We start from the raw sequence: 19,191 nt of genomic DNA, 5'->3' as shown, positions 1-19,191 counted from the left end.
TTACTTATTTGCTGCTTACAAGTTCCTGAGAAGAATAGAAAAAGTTAGACATTTTTTTTTATTTGATTTATATGCCGCCTTTCTCCGGAGACTCAGGGCGGCTTACAATGTGCTAAGCAATAGCCTTCATCCTTTTTGTATATTTATACAAAGTCAGCTTATTGCCCCCACAACTGGGCCCTCAATTTACCTACCTTAGAAAGGATGGAAGGCTGAGTCAACCTTGAGCCTGGCGAGATTCGAACCTGCAGTAATTGCAGGCAGCTGGTCTTAATAACAGGGTGCTTTAAACCACTGTACTACCAAGGCTCCTCCATATGATCTATATATCTATACCCAAAATAGTATTTTGTTTTGTAAGATGCCCAGAGTCTACTAGCGGAGATTACAAACATCAATTGATTTAGATTCACTGACTGGACAAGACTAACCAGCTATTTTTGATTATAAACATCAGCTGAACTGCATGTGAGGTTTCGATGCTATCTCAAATTTTGACTGACAGAGTCGGATTATAAACTTCACCTCGCTCTGGTGGACTTAAATATTGGAATTTATTGGATTATAAAGGTTATAGATAAATGAAAGATCATAAAAATTATAAAATTTAATGTGAAATCTAAATTCTTTATTGATATATTGAATGGGTTTTGCAATATTAGACAATGTTAATTTTTTTCCCCTTTTCTTTCTTTTGGGAATATACTAGCTTGATAATAGAGCATCCGGAGAATAGAAATGAGTGCTCCAAATCTTACCAAAATTGGTAAAAAGCCTTCTTCTTCAGCACCCATTTCTGAGGCTCCTAGCCCTGTACACCAGAGATCTATAGACTCAATGCTCCAACAAGGAAAATCTATCAATTTTCAAAAAGAAATGCAGACAACATTACAGATGATCCAAGAAGCAATTGTCTCTCATAAAGAAGATACAAGAAAGAATCATGATGAGATAAAGAATAACCAATATAAAATGGAAGAAAAAATAGACAAGATAAATGAACAGGTCTTTAATATAAACTCCCAGCTAGAAAATTTTCAACATAGGATTACAAAGAATGAACAAAGAATTCAGAAAACGGAAGGAAAAACAGAAGAGATGGAAAAAAAGATGGAAGAAATAAAAGAAGAAAACCAAAGATTGGTACAGGGAAATAAAATTTTGGAAGATGCTGTGACAACATTGGAAATGGAAAAGGCCTCATATGTATTAAGACTTCAGAATATACCAGAAGACAAAGAGGAAGATCTAACAGAACTGGTTACAAACCTAATGGCAGAAGCATTGGAAACTGAGAAAGATGAGATAAAAGAAGAGATTGATCAAATTTACAGGGTCAACTACACAAGAAGACACAAAGTGCCTAAGGAGGTCCATGTTAGATTTGTGAAGAGAACAATAAGGGATGAAATATTGAAGAGAGAGAGGGAAGAACCACTGCAATACAGAAAAAAGGAGATTACGGTCTTGAAACAGATTATTATTATTATTTTTATTATATTTAAATTTGTATACCGCCCTTCTCCCGAAGGACTCAGGGCGGTGCACAGCCAGATTAAAATACGTACAATACAAAATTTAAAATAATTTAAAACAGAATTAAATCCAATTGGCTTCCCGAAGTATTTAAAACCCATTACCCCTTAAAAACCCTTTAAAAATTTCAAGCCAGCCCAGCTTGCTGGAATAGGAAGGTCTTCAAAGCTCGACGGAAGGTACGGAGGTCCGGGATTAGTCGTATTCCTGGGGGTAGCTCGTTCCAGAGGGCGGGTGCCCCCACAGAGAAGGCCCTCCCCCTGGGGGTCATCAGTCGGCATTGCTTGACCGACGGCACCCTAAGGAGGCCCTCTCTGTGGGACCGAACTGGCCGATGGGAGGTTATCGGTGGCAGAAGGTGGTCTCGCAAATAGCTGGGCCCTAAGCCATGGAGCGCTTTAAAGGTGAGAACCAATACCTTGAAGCGCACCCGGAAGACCACCGGGAGCCAGTGCAGCTCGCGCAGGCAAGGTGTCACATGGGAGCGCTAAGTCGCTCCCATAATTACCCGCGCGGCTGCATTCTGGACCAGCTGGAGCCTCCGGGTGCTCCTCAAGGGGAGCCCCATGTAGAGAGCATTGCAGTAGTCCAGGCGAGAGGTGACGAGGACATGAGTGACCGTGCATAGGGAGTCCCGATCCAGAAAGGGACGCAACTGGCGTATCAGGCGAACCTGATAAAAAGCCCCCCTGGCCATGGCCGTCATATGTTCTTCTAAAGACAGCCGTGCATCCAGGAGGACGCCCAAGTTGCGAGCCCTCTCCGTGGGGGCCACTGACTCGCCCCCAATAGCCAGAGTTGGCACCAGCTGGCTATATCGGGACGCCGGCATCCACAGCCACTCGGTCTTGGAAGGGTTGAGTCGAAGCCTGTTCCTCCCCATCTAGACCCGCACGGCCTCCAGGCACCAGGACATCACTTCAAGGGCATCATTGGGGTGGTCTGGGGTGGAGATGTACAGCTGAGTATCATCAGCATACAGATGGCATCGCACCCCAAATCCACGGATGATCTCGCCCAGCGGCTTCACATAAATGTTGAACAGGAGAGGCGAGAGGACCGACCCTTGCGGCACCCCACAAACGAGGTGCCTCGGGGTTGACCTCTGCCCCCCTGCCAACATGGACTGCGACCGGTCGGAGAGATAAGAGGAGAACCACCGTAAAACGGTGCCTCCCACTCCCAACCCCTCCAGCCGGCGCAGCATGATACCATGGTCGATGGTATCAAAAGCCACTGAGAGATCTAATAAGACCAGGACAGAGGAACAACCCCTGTCCCGAGCCCTCCAGAGATCATCAACCAACGCGACCAATGCCGTTTCCGTGCTGTACCCAGGCCTGAAGCCGGACTGGAACGGATCCAGATAGACAGCTTCATCCAGGTACTGTGGGAGCTGTTGCGCAACCACACTCTCAACAACCTTCGCCACAAAGCGAAGGTTGGAGATAGGACGGTAGTTTGCCAAAACAGCCGGATCCAGAGAAGGCTTCTTGAGGAGGGGCCTCACCACCGCCTCTTTCAAGGCGGGAGGCAAGACACCCTCGCTCAGAGAAGCGTTAATAATCCTCTGGAGCCAGCCTTGTGTAACCTCCCGGGTAGCCAGCACCAGCTAGGAGGGACACGGGTCCAATAAACATGTGGTTGCGTTCAATCTCCCCAGCATCCTGTCCACGTCCTCGGGAGTCACAGAATCGAACTCCTCCCAGATGACATTCTCAAGACCCGCCTCAGACACATCGCCTGAACCCACCCAGTCAGAGTCCAAGCCGTCCCGAATCTGAGCGATTTTATCGTGCAGATAACATGCAAAATCCTCAGCACGCCCTTGCAAGGGGTCTTCCCGCGCTCCCAGATGGAGAAGGGAGCGGGTCACTCTAAACAAGGCGGCTGGGCGATTATCTGCCGACGCGATAAGAGCGGAGAAGTAGTTACACTTCGCCGCTTTTATCGCCACTAAGTAGGTCTTGATATAAGACCTCACTAGTGTTCGGTCAGATCCCTTGGAAGATAAGAGATTATAAGGCCCAGCCTCTCCCCCTTATTCAAGAAAGTAAAGACTCTTGAAACTTGGCATTTCAAAAGAAACCTTTTATTGAAAAGGGGTGATAGCAAGACAAATTCAAAGCAGGCTCTGAGATCCCTCAGGGCATACAACTAGCATAAAGGAAATTAAGAGACTCCTCCCAACAGTCCGATGTGGATCCAGCCAACCCACAGGTGTGAAGATGTTATTATGCCAGCTACTCAGAGAAATAGATAAGAGAACTTTCTCAGGGCCATCTTCCAGTGATACAGTCCACATGGCCCACCCTCCCCTTTACAGTAAAATTGACTTGGAGAAGAGTAAAAAAGAATTTTGGGGGGACATTGAACCAATCCATATTAAAAGAGAAAGAATTTACAGAATCTGCAGCAAAGGAAATGGAATTTTTCTTTAAAGAAAAGAGAAGATACCTTATTTCAGAATGTATGGGATACAACCAAAGCATATTTCAGAGGATTAGCTATAACCTATATAGCTAAAAAAAATAAAGAGAAAAACAACAGGATATGATGTTAAGAGAAGAGATTAAGAAATTGGAGTCAAAGTTCTGACTCCAAAGTTCAAACTTTAACACTTAAAACAAAAACGAAGATAATTAAACACAAATTGAATTTAATAGTGTCAGAAGAAGTAGCCCAACAAATTAAAAGGGCAAAAGGGCAAAAGAAACTGGGAAGATGGTTGGTGTATAAACTGGGGAAAAATAGAAAGGTGATAAATAAACTGCAAGATGAGCAGAGATACATACAATTCCCAAATGAGATAATAAAAAAAAAGTCAAAGAATATTATGAAAAGTTATATGATATAGAAAAAAATTCATGGGAAAAATAACACCATATATGGAAGAAGACAACCTACCCAAAATTCCAGAAAATTTTTAAAATATACTGTCAGGGTTCTAAGTAACACTCCCAATGAAGAAGACTCCGAAGCTTGAAGTTCCTCAAAGTTCCATTTTATTAGAGTTGTCATATTGGCACATCTGGGAAAACCCGAATCTGAAAGCTTCCAGGTTTTCCCCACCCAACGGAAAGTCCAAGTTCCTGCCCAGCACCCACATGTCCATCACATGGTCCAATCAAAACACCTTCCCAACTGGAGATGCCTCGGGGTTCCAGCCTTCCAGGTGCAGGGCAACGTGTCTTTGACTCTGAGAAAGGAATGTTATTATGACTATATATCACCCATGCTCCATACATCCCCCTCCCAATTTCCCACAGTAGTAAATGTGGCACCTTGAATCGCACCCAGAAGACCACCGGGAGCCAGTGCAGCTTGCGCAGGAGGGGTGTTATGTGGGTGCGCCGAGTCGCACCCATAACCACCTGCATGGCTGCATTCTGGACCAGTTGGAGCCTCCGAGTGCTCTTCAAGGGGAGCCCCATGTAGAGAGTGTTGCAGTAGTCCAGACGTGACGTGACGAGGGCATGAGTGACCATGCGCAGGGCATCCTGGAGCAAAAAGGGACGCAACTGGTGTATCAGGCGAACCCGATAGAAAGCTCCCCTGGCCACGGCCGTCATGTGATCTTCTAAAGATAGCCGTGCATCCAGGAGAACACCCAAGTTGCGAGCTCTCTCTGAGGGGGCCAGGATCTCACCCCCAATAGTCAGCGATGGAACCAGCTGACTATACCGGGACGCCGGAAGCCACAGCCACTCGGTCTTGGAGGGGTTGAGTTTCAGCCTGTTTCTCCCCATACAGATCCGTATGGCTTCCAGGCACTGGGAAATTACGTCAAGGGCATCATTAAGGTGGTCCAGGGTGGAGATGTACAGCTGAGTATCGTCAGCATACTGATGGAATCTCACCCCGAAACCATGGATGATCTCGCCCAGCGGCTTCACATAAATGTTGAACAGAAGGGGCGAGAGGACTGACCCCTGCGGCACCCCACATACAAGGCGCCTCGAGGTCGACCTCTGCCCCCTACCAACACAAACTGCATACGGTCGGAGAGGAAGGAGGAGAACCACTGCAACATGGTGCCCCCCACTCCTAACCCCTCCAATCATCACCGCATAATATCATGGTCGATGGTATCAAAAACCGCTGAGAAATCTAATAGGACCAGGACAGAGGAGCAACCCCTGTCCCGAGCCCTCCAGAGATCATCAACCAATGCGACCAATGCCGTTTCCGTGCTGTGCCCTGGCCTGAAGACCGACTGGAACGGGTCTAGATAATCGGCTTCATCCAGGTACTGGGGCAGTTGTCGCGCCACCACACTCTCAACAACCTTCGCCACGAAGCGAAGGTTGGAGACTGGGCAATAATTTGCTAATACAGCCGGGTCCAGGGAAGGCTTCTTGAGGAGAGGCCTCACCACCGCCTCTTTCAAAGAGGTGTGAGAAGTAGCCCTCACTCAAAGAAGCGTTAATAATCCTCTGGAGACAGCCTCGCGTAACCTCCCGGGAGGCCAGCACCAACCAGGAGGGACATAGATCCAATAAACATGCGGCAGTGGTAAGCCTCCCCAGAATCCTGTCCACGTCCTCGGGAGTCACAGGGTCAAACCCCTCCCAGATAACATTCTCAAGACCCTCCTCCATCACTCCATCTGAATCTACCCAATCAGAGTCCAGACCTTCCCGAATTTGAGTGACTTTGTCATGCAGGAATTGCACAAAATCCTCAGCCCTGACCTGCAAGGGGTCTTCCCTCGCTCCCAGATGAAGGAGGGAGCAGGTCACCCTAAACAGGGCTGCTGGGCGGTTCTCTGCAGACCCGATAAGAGTGGAAAAATAATTAAATTTTGCCGCTTTTATCGCCACTAGGTAGATCTTAATATGAGACCTCACCAGTGTTCGGTCAGATTCGGAGCGACTGGCCCTCCAATCACTCTCCAGGTGTCTTTTCCGGCACTTCATCTCTCTCAGCTCCTCGGAGAACCAGGGAGCCAGGTGAGATCGGCACCGGGTCAGAGGCCGCAAAGGCACGACACGATCTAGAGCTCTGGCGGCTGCCCTATCCCAGGCGGCCACCAGCTCTTCAGTCGTGTCGTGAGCCAGAGCCTCAGTGAATGGCCCAAACTCCGTCAGGAACCTATTCGGGTCCATCAGGCGCCTGGGACGGAACCACCTAATCGGTTCCATCTCCCTGTGGCGAGGTGTAGCAGTTCGAAAGTCCATGCAAAGGAGGGAGTGATATGACCATGACAAGGGCTCGATGACTAAATCCCGTCTTTCCAGATCACTCTGCCACTGACCAGAGACAAAAATCAGGTCCAGAGTGTGTCCCCTCATGTGAATAGGGCCTTGAACTAATTGGGTCAGGTCCAAGGCCATCATGGAAGCCAAGAACTCCCGAGCCGCCATAGACGTTTCGCTGACAGATGGCAGGTTGAAATCCCCCATAACCATAAGCCTGGGGGTATCAACCACCACCCCCGTTACCACATCAGGCAGCTCGGGCAGGCCGCTGCCACGTAGCAGGGAGCCAAGTATGTAATCAGCAGGCCCATCTGCACCCCACAACCCCACTTCACCAGGAGGGACTCACATCCGGCTATCTGAGGTACAGTGGTCTCCCTTGGACATAGACTTTCTTTAATAATAACCGCCACCCCCCCCCCACCGCCCCTACCCTGAGCCCTTGGCTGATGAAATGCCCGGAAACCTGGTGGGCACATTTCAACCAGAGGCACCTCCCCTTCTGGGCCCAACCAGGTCTCCGTGATACCCGCCACATCCGCTCCCCCCTCCTGAATAAGATCGTAAATGAGGGGTGCCTTATTTATCACGGATCTGGCGTTGCACAACAACAGCCGAAGGCCCAGGCCCTGAGAGTCTGTGCTACCTGGGGAACGAGTGAAGCCTTGGGGACTGGAGTGCGCAATCGCTCGAAGATAGCGAGAGCACACTCCCATAACATGATATGGCCCTCTGCTTCCACCATATCTGCCCCTCCCACCCACAATACAGATCATACAGCCCTCGTAAGATTGAGTTCTAGCCCCCTCCCTGATGTCCAACCCTGCACCCCTAGTGCCGCTGCCCTCTGCCGGGCCCGGCCTTGACCCTTGTGGGTTCTCCCCCATCCCACTCTGGTCATCCCTGAACCCCTTAAAATTTTAGTTAACAATACATTTAAAAAACCCCTTAATCTCCTCTTTGACGCATGCCATCTCTCGGGGTTCCAAAACCCGTCATCAAGATAGGCCCTCAATAACATGGAGGGCCAAACCTGCGAGGGGGGGGGAATCTCACAGCGCAAGAAGCTTGGACCTTGAGTACATCCAAAACTCTGGGATGATGGTACAAATATGGCCAGGGAGTCCATAATGGTAGTCCAAAACCATCCAGGATTTGGACTAAAATCTTTTTTATTTTGTAATGGGTTTCCGCTTGCACCACCATAGGCTTGGGGGATGGTTGAGTCTGCGGTCTTAATCTGGATCCTATGGCTGGCTTCAGCAGACTGCAGTGATAAAACAGATGCACTTTCCCTAGAATGCGGGAGAGGTTAAGTTGAACTGTCACTGGGTTAATTACTTTCACAATTGGGAACAGACCCAAATATTTAGGTCCCAGCTTCTTACTAGGCAGCTTTAGTCTTATGTATTTGGTTGATAGATAAACCCAATCTCCAACACAGAAGGGAGGTTGAAGAGATCAGTGTTTATCCACTTGTTTTTTTACATGCCTCATCGACTTCTGCTAGTGCTTTTTTAGTGTTCTCCCAGCACTTTCTCAGCAACTCCATCCATGCAGTCACGTTCATGGAAGAGGGGGTTTCTCAGGGCAGTTCGGGCATGGGGATAAAGTCCATGCCTCTGGTGACCTGGAAAGGGGTTAATCCGGTGCTGCTATACATGGGCGTTGTTGTAAGCCACTTCTGCAAACGGCAGCAGGTCCAACCAGTTCTCTTGTTGGTAATCCACATAGCATTTTATATATTGCTCCACCATTGCATTTGCCTGTTTCATTTTTGGCCACCAAAACTGCCTCCTAGCCAAATGCAGAGTTTTTAAGAATCTGAAATGGCCGGCCAGTCTGGAATCATGGCTGCGCTGTAGTACTTCCAGTCTCAAGCTGGCGGGGATATATAGTTTCAAACCCTTCCAAGCCAGTCCATCTCTCATGGTCAGGATATCCCTATTATCTATGAACTATGGGTTGGCTGGGAGCACTACTTTCAGTGCCGCTGTCACCTTGTCCCGGCTGGGATCAGGTTGTCGGCTGGTTTGGCCCCTGGTGGTGACTTGTGCAGCTGATTATGAGGGGGGAATGATGGCATGGACGACTTTTTCCTTGTGACTATCAGATTGGGATTTTCTCGATAGGACATCAGCTAGTAGATTCTTTCCTGCTGGGATGTACTTCAACTCAAATTTAAACCGCCTGAAGTATTGTGCCCAGCGGATTTGTTTGGGAGACAGTTTCCTGGGGTCTTTTAGAGCTTTGAGGTTTTTATGATCAGTCCAGACCTCAAAGGGCACTTTACCCCCTTCTAGGAAATGCCTAGAGGAGAGCCCAGCAGACTGCGTAGGCTTCTTTCTCCCAAATGGCCCACCTCCTTTCAGTCTTGGTGAGCTTTTTGGACATGTAGGCACAAAGCAGGAGCTGTCCTTGTGGGTCCTTCTGTAAGAGCACGGCTGCCACGACTAGGTCGCTGGCAACCACTTGGATGATGAACTGTCGTTATGGGTCTGGTGCTGGAGGATTGGCTCCTTGGCAAAGAGCTGTTTTAATTTTTTGAAGACTCTTTGATAGTCCATTGATCAGGCGAGCGGCTGATACAGCATGGTGCTGCAGGATGAGGCCTCATTTTTAACAGTTCTGTTAGGGGCGGGATGACATCTGCGAAGGCTGGGATAAATTGTCTGTAGGTGTTTGCAAACCCCAGGAAGCTTTGAAGCTGTTTATGGGTGCGTGGGGTCTGCCAGTATAGCACCGGTTTCACTTTTCCTAGGTCCATCTCCAGCCCTCTGGTGGATATTCAGTAGCCTAGATAATCTAGAGAGTTTTGATAGAATTCACATTTTGACAGCTTCATATAGAGTTTTGCAGCGAAGAGTTTTTTCAGCACTTGCGCACCAGTTTTACATGTTCCTCGAGAGTTTCATTGAATATGAGAATGTAATCCAAGTAGACTACGACCCCTTTGTATAGGTGCTCATGCAGCACTTCATTAATTAATTGCATGAAGACTGCTGGGGCTCCCTGCAGACCAAACTGCATGACTTTGAATTGGAAGCTGCCAAGGGCGCCACTCATCTCCTTCTCTGATTCTTATGCGATAGTAGGCTTCTCTCAAGTCCAGTTTGGTGAACACCTTATCATTGGCTAAGTGGCTTAGCATGTCCTTCATGAGGGGGAGGGGGCTGATGTTCTCCACACACACACCATTCATTCCATGAAAATCAATGCAAAGCCTCACCTCCCCATCTTTTTTTTCTTTAAATAGTACTGGGGCCATGGCTCTGGATTTTGCAGATTGGATGAAGCCCTACGCTAGCATGGCATTGATGTATTTTCTCAGAATCTTCCATCTCTTTGGGAGTCATGAAGTACATCTTTGGCTTGGGTAGCTTAGCTCCCAGCACTAATTCGATTGTGCAATCTGGCATGCAGTGAAGGGGAGGAAATTGCAATCTTCCTCACTAAAGATTCCTGATAGGTCTCAGTACTCTTTTGGCACCTGCAGGCTGCCGAGCAGTCCCTCTGTGGCGGGGGCTGCAGCTTTGGACTTGCTGGTGTTGTTGGGGTCTGTGGCATCTTGGCCTCGCTCTGGCTTTATGGGTGGTAGTGGCCAATGCCTATGTTTAGCTTTCTATAGCCATCCTCCCAGGTGATGGTCGGCCCTCATTTGTCTAGCCACGTGAGCCCTAATATGATTGATTCAGTCATTTTTGGAGCTATGACAAATTGGATAAGTTCTTTGTGATGGCCCATTTCTATTCTGACAAGACCCGTGATTAGTGTGGCAGGGGCTACGCCAATGAGTGTCTCATCGACCTGCTCAAAGCAGATGGGCCTGCTAGGGGGCTCATGTGTATGCCAAGATGCTTGACTATGCGGAAGCTGATTAGGCATCTGGTGCAGCCAGTGTCAATGAAAACTTCCCCTTCCCCTTGGGCCCCAGTTTCTGGCACTACTAGCCTAGTTTTGATAGTGAATGGCTTCGTTTACCATTGGGTCGTCATTGCCACTGCTCCCTTCGGTGGAGCTGGGAGAGGCTTCCCTGGCTGGAGTTCCCCTGACTTCATTGGGAAGGAATGGAACCTTCACAGCCTGCTTGGTGATCTTCCCCTTCTCTGGCAGCTTCCGCGAGGTCCTCCTTGCCTGAGGTGTGGCTGGAGCCTGGGCTTGGGGGACCGGGGCTGGAGCCAACATTCGGATGTTCGGCGCCTGTGCTAACAACACTAGTAGCATTTGATAGTCCCAGACAGTGTGGGTTGCGATGTTTCGGGCGGTTTAGCCAGGGTTCAGTGACCCAGGGGTCTTCTCATTGGTTTCTCTGCAGTTGGCTTCCTATGGGGGTGGATCTCCAGATCCATGGCCACTGCTGTGCTGTACCATGCTTGTATATGTTCTGGTACTCCCCTGATGCCGCAAGCTTGTTAGAGGTCTGGGTCGAGGGCCTCCTTGAAGTGGTAGACAAATGGAGTGGTAGCACTCCGGCTAGTCCCTCAGTTTCCTGGCCAGTCTTCAGAACGCCCAAACTAATTACTTGGGAAGCCAGCCCATTTGCTTCAACACCTTGATCTGGGCCTCAGCTTTTACACTGTGGGCCATGTCCTCGAACCAACCTTGGAGTAATTGGACGAACTCGTCAGCATCTTCCAACTCAGGAGCTTCCTTATCATGAAGTTCCGCTAGCCACTATGCTGTTTCTCCCTCATTCATGCCATCTGCAATAGCTGAAATCAATTCCTGATCCGATGGTTATAGATTTCCATACTGGTTGATGTAAGCCCAGATTCAATTGAGGAAGTAGGCTAGTCTTCCTGGGGTCCCGTCAAACGCCGCTCTGAACCGGGGAGGGGGAGCAACTGGAGGGGGCGGTTGCTGAGCTGACGCAGGCTGATGGGCTGGCGCTGGCTGCTGGACCGGAACCTTCTGTGGAACCATGGCTGGTTACTGGAACTGCAGCGATGGCTGGGCCAGTACCAGCTGCTGGCCCATGGCTGGTGGCTGGAAGTGTGCTGGTTGATGGGCGGCCGAGGGCTGTAGGACTGGGGAAGGCATCCACTGATATTGCACCCACCCCTGACTGGGGTAAAATGCCCATCCAGGAGGGATCTGGTTTGCTGGAGATAGCCTGAAAACTGGTTGCTGGAGTGGAATACTAGATCCCCATAGTCCCGGTTGTGGCCCTCTGTAGCACCGAGCCGGGCTAGTTCAGTGGGATTTGTTGCTGCGCCATTCCCATTCCTATGGTGGCTGTCACCCTGGTAGTCCTGGCCCGATGTGTGAGGCTATGGAACGACCCACTCCGTGCCGAGTGAAAGGAGGCCGATGCCTCGCTCAGTGGTGCTGCAGCTTCCTGGCTCGGGAAGTTGAACATAGGTTGAGCCAGAGCCCATCTGGGTTGCTCGGTCCCAAGAAGTTGAGGAGCACTGCCCATGCTGAGTTGGCCGACATGCTCCAGGAGGCCAGCTAGTGACTAGCTGCGTGACGGTGGCGGAAATCACCATTCCCGGGAGTCCTTGTGGCACAACTGCCCTGGCAACTTCCACTCAAGGATTAGGATCTGTTCCGCCCTGCCTCCATTCATCCACGGTTCTGACAGCATCGCCCCAGTCATCATCTCTTGGAGCGGCACAGCTCCGCAGCTTCGCCCCACTCCCATGTCCGCGGCTTGCTTGGGTGCCGGCTCTTTGGGCTGGGCACCCAGCTGTCGGTCCCTTTCTATGGCTCCTCCGCTTCCACCACGACAGGGGAAGGGGAGTAGATGGTCTAGACATAGCTCGCCGAACCATTCCCTGTGGCTCCCTCCGTGGCCGCCTTGTTTTCCTCCATCTTCCCTGAGTCTTCACGCTGCCCGGTTTCAGGTCAACATTCGGGGCTCAGGACCCCGGACAGCACCCCAGAGCCCGGGGATCTGGTTCAATTTTTTAAGGGTGATTCGGTTTAATGCATATCTGAAAGCTTTCAGGTTTTCCCCACTCTAAGGAAAGTCCAAGTCCCTGCCCATGTGACATGTCCATCACATGGTCCAATCAAAACACCTTCCCAACTGGAGATGCCTCCCAGTTCCAGCCCTCCAGATGCAAGGCAAGATGTCCTTGACTCTCTGAGAAAGGAATGTTATTATGACTATATATCACCCATGCTCCATACAATCCCCCCTCCCAATCTCCCATAGTAGTAAATGTGGCAGACCTGAAGGCTCAATGCAAAAGATGGCTTCCAAGCCTGAAAGAATATACTAAATGAAAAAATAACAATAAAGGAAGTGACAGAAGTGATAAAAAAACAGAAAAGTGATAAAATCCCAGGACCAGATGGGCTACCTGCAGAATTCTATAAATGCTTTTCAGACATGTTAAGCTCGCCATTGAAGGAAGTTTGTAATGAGCTATTATCAGAGTCTAAACTACCAAATACATGGACAGAAGCAAATATCACTCTAATACCTAAAGAGGATGTAGATTTGACTAAATTACTAGATCAGCGAAATACTGTGGACATTAACTTAGACTTCAGCAAGGCATTCGACAAAGTAGACCACAATCTACTTCTTTTTAAGCTAGAAAAAAGTGGGATAGATAGCATCACCACCAGATGGATTCGTAACTGGCTGACAAACTGTACCCAACAAGTAGTCCTTAATGGGTCTATGTCTATATGGAAGGAAGAAAGCAGTGGGGTACCATAAGGATCCGTCTTAGGCCCACTACTCTTCACTATCTTCATAAATAACTTAGATGAGGGAATACAAGGGGAACTTACCAAATTTGCAGATGATACTAAGCTGGCAGGAATAGCTAACTCTCTAGAAGATAGGCTCAAGATCCATCTGGATCTTGACAGACTTGAACACTGGGTCCTATCTAACAGAATGAAATTCAATGTAGAGAAAAGTAAAGTCTTATACTTAGGCAAGAAAAACCAAAAGTACACATATAGACTGGGTGAAACCAGGCTTAATAGCAGTAACTGTGAGAGGGATCCTGGAGTCTTAGTGGACAACCAGCTAAACATGAGCCAGTAGTGTGCAGCAGCAGCCAAAAAAGCCAATGCAGAGCTTCCAGTTGACATCGCGGCAATACAGACATGGGGAATGGGTGTCCACGTCCCCTGCACTGACTTTTCCATGTTTGTGGACTCCAAGAGGAGCCAAAGCCACCCTGTAGGGGCAGTGAAGCAAAGAGGGGCACCCTGAGAGATCGAGGAGAGTCACAGCTCTCCTGTCAGCCCCAGGGTTCCGTCTCCCTCTCAGCCACAGCAAGAAAAGGAAGCAGCCTAAAGATAGCCACCACAAAGCTGGGACAGCCGATGAACATCTAAGACTGGTGCTGGAGCAAAGTAAATGAACAGTGAGTGGAACTGGGGGAGAGGGTTTTTCTTTTACTTTAAATTTAACCCCGAGGAACAATTCAGAATTATTTGCTGAGAATCATCTGTCAAAGTGGTGTCTAGGCATTCTGAGAAACCACCAGACCGGAAGTGAAGGGTGCAGGAGTGAAAATAATAAACTTTGAAATTTTGAAATATATAGAAAATTGAACCCTTAAGCTGGGAAAGCGTGGTACTGGGAAGGCATTTTAAAATGCTGGAATCATTTATTTGCAAAACTTATTCTGTTTTTATAATTCTTCTATAACTAAAAGAACGCTGGATATGTGGTGATATTGAAATTTAAGCCAAAAGTGCTACCTGCTGATGAAAGGGAAAATTACAGGTCTGGAAATAAGCCTATATTACAAATTTGGAAAATATCTATTTGAAGGTTTGTGAAAATTTCTATTGGATTACTTTTAACCACCCTATGACTACTGCATTATTGGAGACCCAAGTATAACCTCTGGGACTACTTAAATGGAATGATTGTTAACGTATGGGACATAAAGAATTGGGACTAGTGCACTCCTTGAAGGGTAACTTAAAGATTAAATAAATAGTTCTTGAACTGCTGGATAAAAATTGAATTTTTTAAAGCAAAACAAGATACTTAATAATAAGAGATGAGTGGAATTGTGAAAGAGATGGACTTACTTTTTCAAAATACAAAAGACATCATGTAGAAAGGATTTAAGGAGATTATGGAAAAAATGGAAAATACCATACAAGTGATGATGAGTAAAGACCAAGACACCCAGGAAAAGGAGGAATCAACAGAAGGAATGGAGGAAGACAAAGAGGAGGCAACAATGTAAATAATAATGGTTGATCAATTAAACCGGGGGGAAATATATTAAGAGAGTGGGAAGATATGTTTGAAAGGAAGAAAGAGGTCCGAGTAGAAATGTTAGAAATTAGGCAGTGGAAGTGGGTAGAGGTGGGAGGAATACTTAGATTAAACATCCAAGAAGCAGATAAAGACTTAAGAGAAATTTGGGAGGCAAGTCAAAAAAAAAAAAAAAGCATAGCAATTAAAATATTAAAGCGGGTAAGGAACGATGGATTTCTTTATTTTTATATTGTTTTTTTTATTCACTTCTTTTTTTCTTATTTTTCTTTTAAAGCATAGCAATTAAGGTATTGAAGCGGGCAAGAGGTGATAGATGGATGATTTTTTGTTTCTGTTGTACTGTTGTACTGTTGTTTTTCCTTTTCTCTCTCTCTCTTCTCCTTTTTCTTTTTTTAAATAGGTGACATGATTAGAAGTTAGATAAGAAAGAAAAAGTCTCTTAACAAAAGGTGATATGATTAAAAGCTAGAATAAGTGATAGAAATAAGAAAAGGTGGAATATTAGTATATACATTTTTATATCATATAATGAAAAAAATATGGAATAATTACACAATGATAGATTATAATTTAATATAAGTATGTATTATTAGAAATATATAAGCAGGTTGAATGTAAGGATTATGATCAACTTGATTAGTTTTATTTGTATTAGAATGTATGACACCCAGGTGCCACACTGTTCACACATTGATTTGATATTTTTTTAAAAAAATATTTTAAATATTTTAAATTTAAATATTTTTTTTAAAAAATAAAAACCCGAACCAAAAAACCCAATGCAATCCTAAACTGCATTAACAGAAGGATACAATCAAGATTAAGTGAGGTGTTAATACCACTGTATAAAGCCTTAGCAAGACCACACCTAGAATACTGCATCCAGTTTTGGTCACCACACTATAAAAAAGATGTTGAAAGTGCAGAGAAGAACAACCAGGATGATTAGGGGACCGGAAAAAAAAGTGCAGAGAAGAACAACCAGGATGATTAGGGGACCGGAGAATAAAAAATATGATATATGAAGAACTGGGCAGGGCTAGTCTAGTGAAGAGAAGGACCAGGGGAGAGATAATAGCAGTGTTCCAATATCTGAGGGGCTGCCACAGAGAGGAAGGGATCAAGCTATTTTCCAAGGAACTTGAAGGCCAAACAAGGCATAATGGATGGAAACTGACCAAGGAGAGATTCAACCTAGAAATAAGGAGAAATTTTTTAACAGTGAGAACAATCAACCAATGGAACAGCTTGCCTTCAGAAGTTGTGGGAGCTTCATCACTGGAAGCTTTTAAGAAGAGATTGGACTGCCATTTGTTAGAAATGGTGTAGGGTATCCTGATTGGGTGGGGGATTGGACTAAATGACCTACAAGGTCCCTTCCAACTCTGTTACTCTAATCTATAATCAGATAAAAAATTATAGACCAATATCTCTATTAAATGTGGACTACACAATTTTTGCCTCAATAATAGCAGAGAGGGATTTGACCGGAAGCACTGCAGTGAGACAGTCGGAGATTAGCAGGCTCTGATGAGACCCGTGAAATCCTGGGCTGACGAACCGCTGCAGAGGGGTCTTTGGACCAGATCTGTCCTGCAGGGACAGAGAAGAAAGAGAGGCACCTCAGAAGACCAAGAGGAACAGGCAAGTTCGGAGGTCGGAGGTTTTTCTCTCTGACTTTGCAGCAGGGGGCGGCGGCCATTACGGCCACCAGTAAACTGGGGCAACCGGATTAAGCAATGGGCAGGAGCGGAGAATTGAATAGAATATTGAAGCTGGGTGACTGATATTTAACTCATAGGCAGAAAGAAAGAAATAAAGACTTTTAAAATAACTGTAAAGTCCTGGAGCTATAATAGTGGCTAATAGGCATGAAGGACAGAAGAAGAAGATTAAGGTGGAAGTTATAAAGTGATAAAACCCGACTAGAAATTTGTTTTGGATTTAAGTAATTGGAGAATTTAAAAAAAAAAATCAGAAGAATTAAGAACCCAAAAAGATTCTTTTTAATTTGGAAACTTTAGAGAGAGGAAGATTAAAAGAATAAAGAAAAATTTGTAATAGGACTGGTTAATGACTTTAAATTGAAACTAAATTGGAATGCAATGCGCAATTTGGACTATGTATATTTGGACTGAATTTTAAATTATTTTGATGTGTATAAAGGTGAAAAAGAAGAAAGGGGGAAAAAAGTCAAACAAGCTAAATCTGTTACAGTGAATTGCAACTAAAATGGATGCCTTTCAAGTTTGTTACTTGTAACTACTTGTAATTGTGGATTGTAGAGAGCCATCTTTAGGAGGAAAAAATTATTACATCACTCAATTTTTATTTTGGAAAAAGAAAGGGAAAAAAACTTGGGCTTTGAAAGGGATAACAGTTGTGAGAAAGTTCAAGGAGGTTTTGTTTGTTCACAAGTGTTTTGGCTTGGAGAAAAGAGGGGGGGGAAAGGACTATAACGTAACTTCAATTGGAATAATATCAACTTAAAAAGAACAAAATGGTGCAGGAACTGAAGGAAATGATGATAACGATGTACTTATCATTGAAAACTGAAATAAGGGAAATGACTAAAATGATGCATGGAAAATTGAAACTTGATCAGAAAATTGATTTAGGATACACTCAAGCTGGAAAACAACGAATGTGAATCAAGAAAAAGAGACTTATAATAAAGAAGACAACAAAGACAAGGAGACTGATTATGGAAAATTAAATGATTATTCGGGTAGCAATAATAAAAAGGAGAACTTTTAAAAATTACGATGGAAAAAATAGAAAAAGGGGAAAGAAACAAAAAAAAGAAAAGAGGGTGGAATAGAAAGAATATAAAAAACTTAAATGATTACACTGGGATTATCAGTGAGAAAATAAGAAAAAGGGGAAAGGAATGGAAAATAACAGGAAAGATACAGCAAAATAAAAGAGTTTATGATTTTAAAAAACAAAATTATTACATTGGGACTAACAGTGGAAAGATAAGAAAAAGGGAAAAGAGAGTTCAGGATTTTAAAATACAAAAAAGAAAAAAGGGAAAGAAAAAGAAAAAGAAAAAGAAAAGAAAATATAAAGATGGGAAGGGAGAAAGAAATGGAAGAGGAATATGGGGTAAAGGAAATGACTACTAGGGTAGTGGATTATGGATTAATTAGATATATTTAACTGGTCCTTATAAAATATTATAAAAAGGTTGAAGTGTATTATTTGGAATAGTTGATAAAGAAACAACTATTTGAGATTGGAATAAGAGAATTTAAGAAAATAGTTGGGAATTGTATTATGTTATTTGAATTTAAAATTAGGGGCACTGGAGTAAGATTGATATTAAATTGATTCTCTAACTAATCAGTGAAACTATGATGTCTGGAGTATAAGACACAAAAGTATAAATAATTGATGAAGTAATAGAATGGTAAATAATAAACCATTTAAGTTAATATGAAGAAATGAACTGTATCTTTAAGGAAGTGAGTATAAAATATATGGATGTATGATGAATGTAAAAATTGGAATATTTTTAATTAATGAAGGGTACTGTAACAAATGGAATATTTCTAATTATATATTTGGAACTTAAATAAATAAGAAAAGAAAGTTGAAATGACATTGGACTATGAATTAGTTAGATATATCTAATTGGTCTTGATAAAAATGTCGAAATGTACTATGTGGAATAATTAGTAAAGAAAAAACTATCTGAGACTGGAATAAGAGAATTCAAGAAAATAATTGGGAATTTTATTATGTTATATGAATTTAAATATAGGGGTATTGAAGTAAGACTGATATTTAATTGATTTTTTTTTCTTTATTGAATATGTTTAACTGTTGAAATGTATTATCTGGAATAGTTGATAAAAGAATTATTGGTGAGTAGAATAAGAGAATTTAAGGAAATAATTGGGGATTGTATTATGTTCTATGAATTTAAATTTAGGGGTTCAAATTTTAAGGAGGGAAAAGAAAAAAGGAATTATACTAGCATGAGACGTTAACATGAAGGGTAATATTGGTTTTTTAAATTTAGAGAAAATAAAAGATATGAGAAAAATTGAATACATAAAATTGTGTTAAAGATGAACAAAAATCTGTACAAATTTAAAACCGGGCCAATATTCTCTTCAGAAAAGGTGCATTGTGTGTTTGTTTGTGTGTTTTAAAAAATAAAAAAACTTTACAAAAAAAAATAATAGCAGAGAGATTGAAAAAAATTCTGACTGAATTCATCCACTCAGATCAAAATGG

The 19,191-nt window shown here is 44.6% G+C and overlaps 1 protein-coding gene across 7 annotated transcripts in view; it reads right to left on the bottom strand.

The window, feature by feature from the left end:
* The window catches only part of FN1 (fibronectin 1), a 222,038-nt gene that overhangs the window by 41,859 nt on the left and 160,988 nt on the right, over positions 1–19,191 (bottom strand). The gene's annotated exons all lie outside the window — the stretch shown is intronic.

Source organism: Pituophis catenifer, unplaced genomic scaffold (assembly GCF_029215685.1).
Source record: "Pituophis catenifer annectens isolate HBS135680 unplaced genomic scaffold, rPitCat1.0.hap2 SCAF_1, whole genome shotgun sequence".
NCBI lineage: Eukaryota > Metazoa > Chordata > Lepidosauria > Squamata > Colubridae > Pituophis > Pituophis catenifer.
Note: the sequence above shows the minus strand (reverse complement) of the source record. Positions and strands in the feature narration are given on the sequence as shown.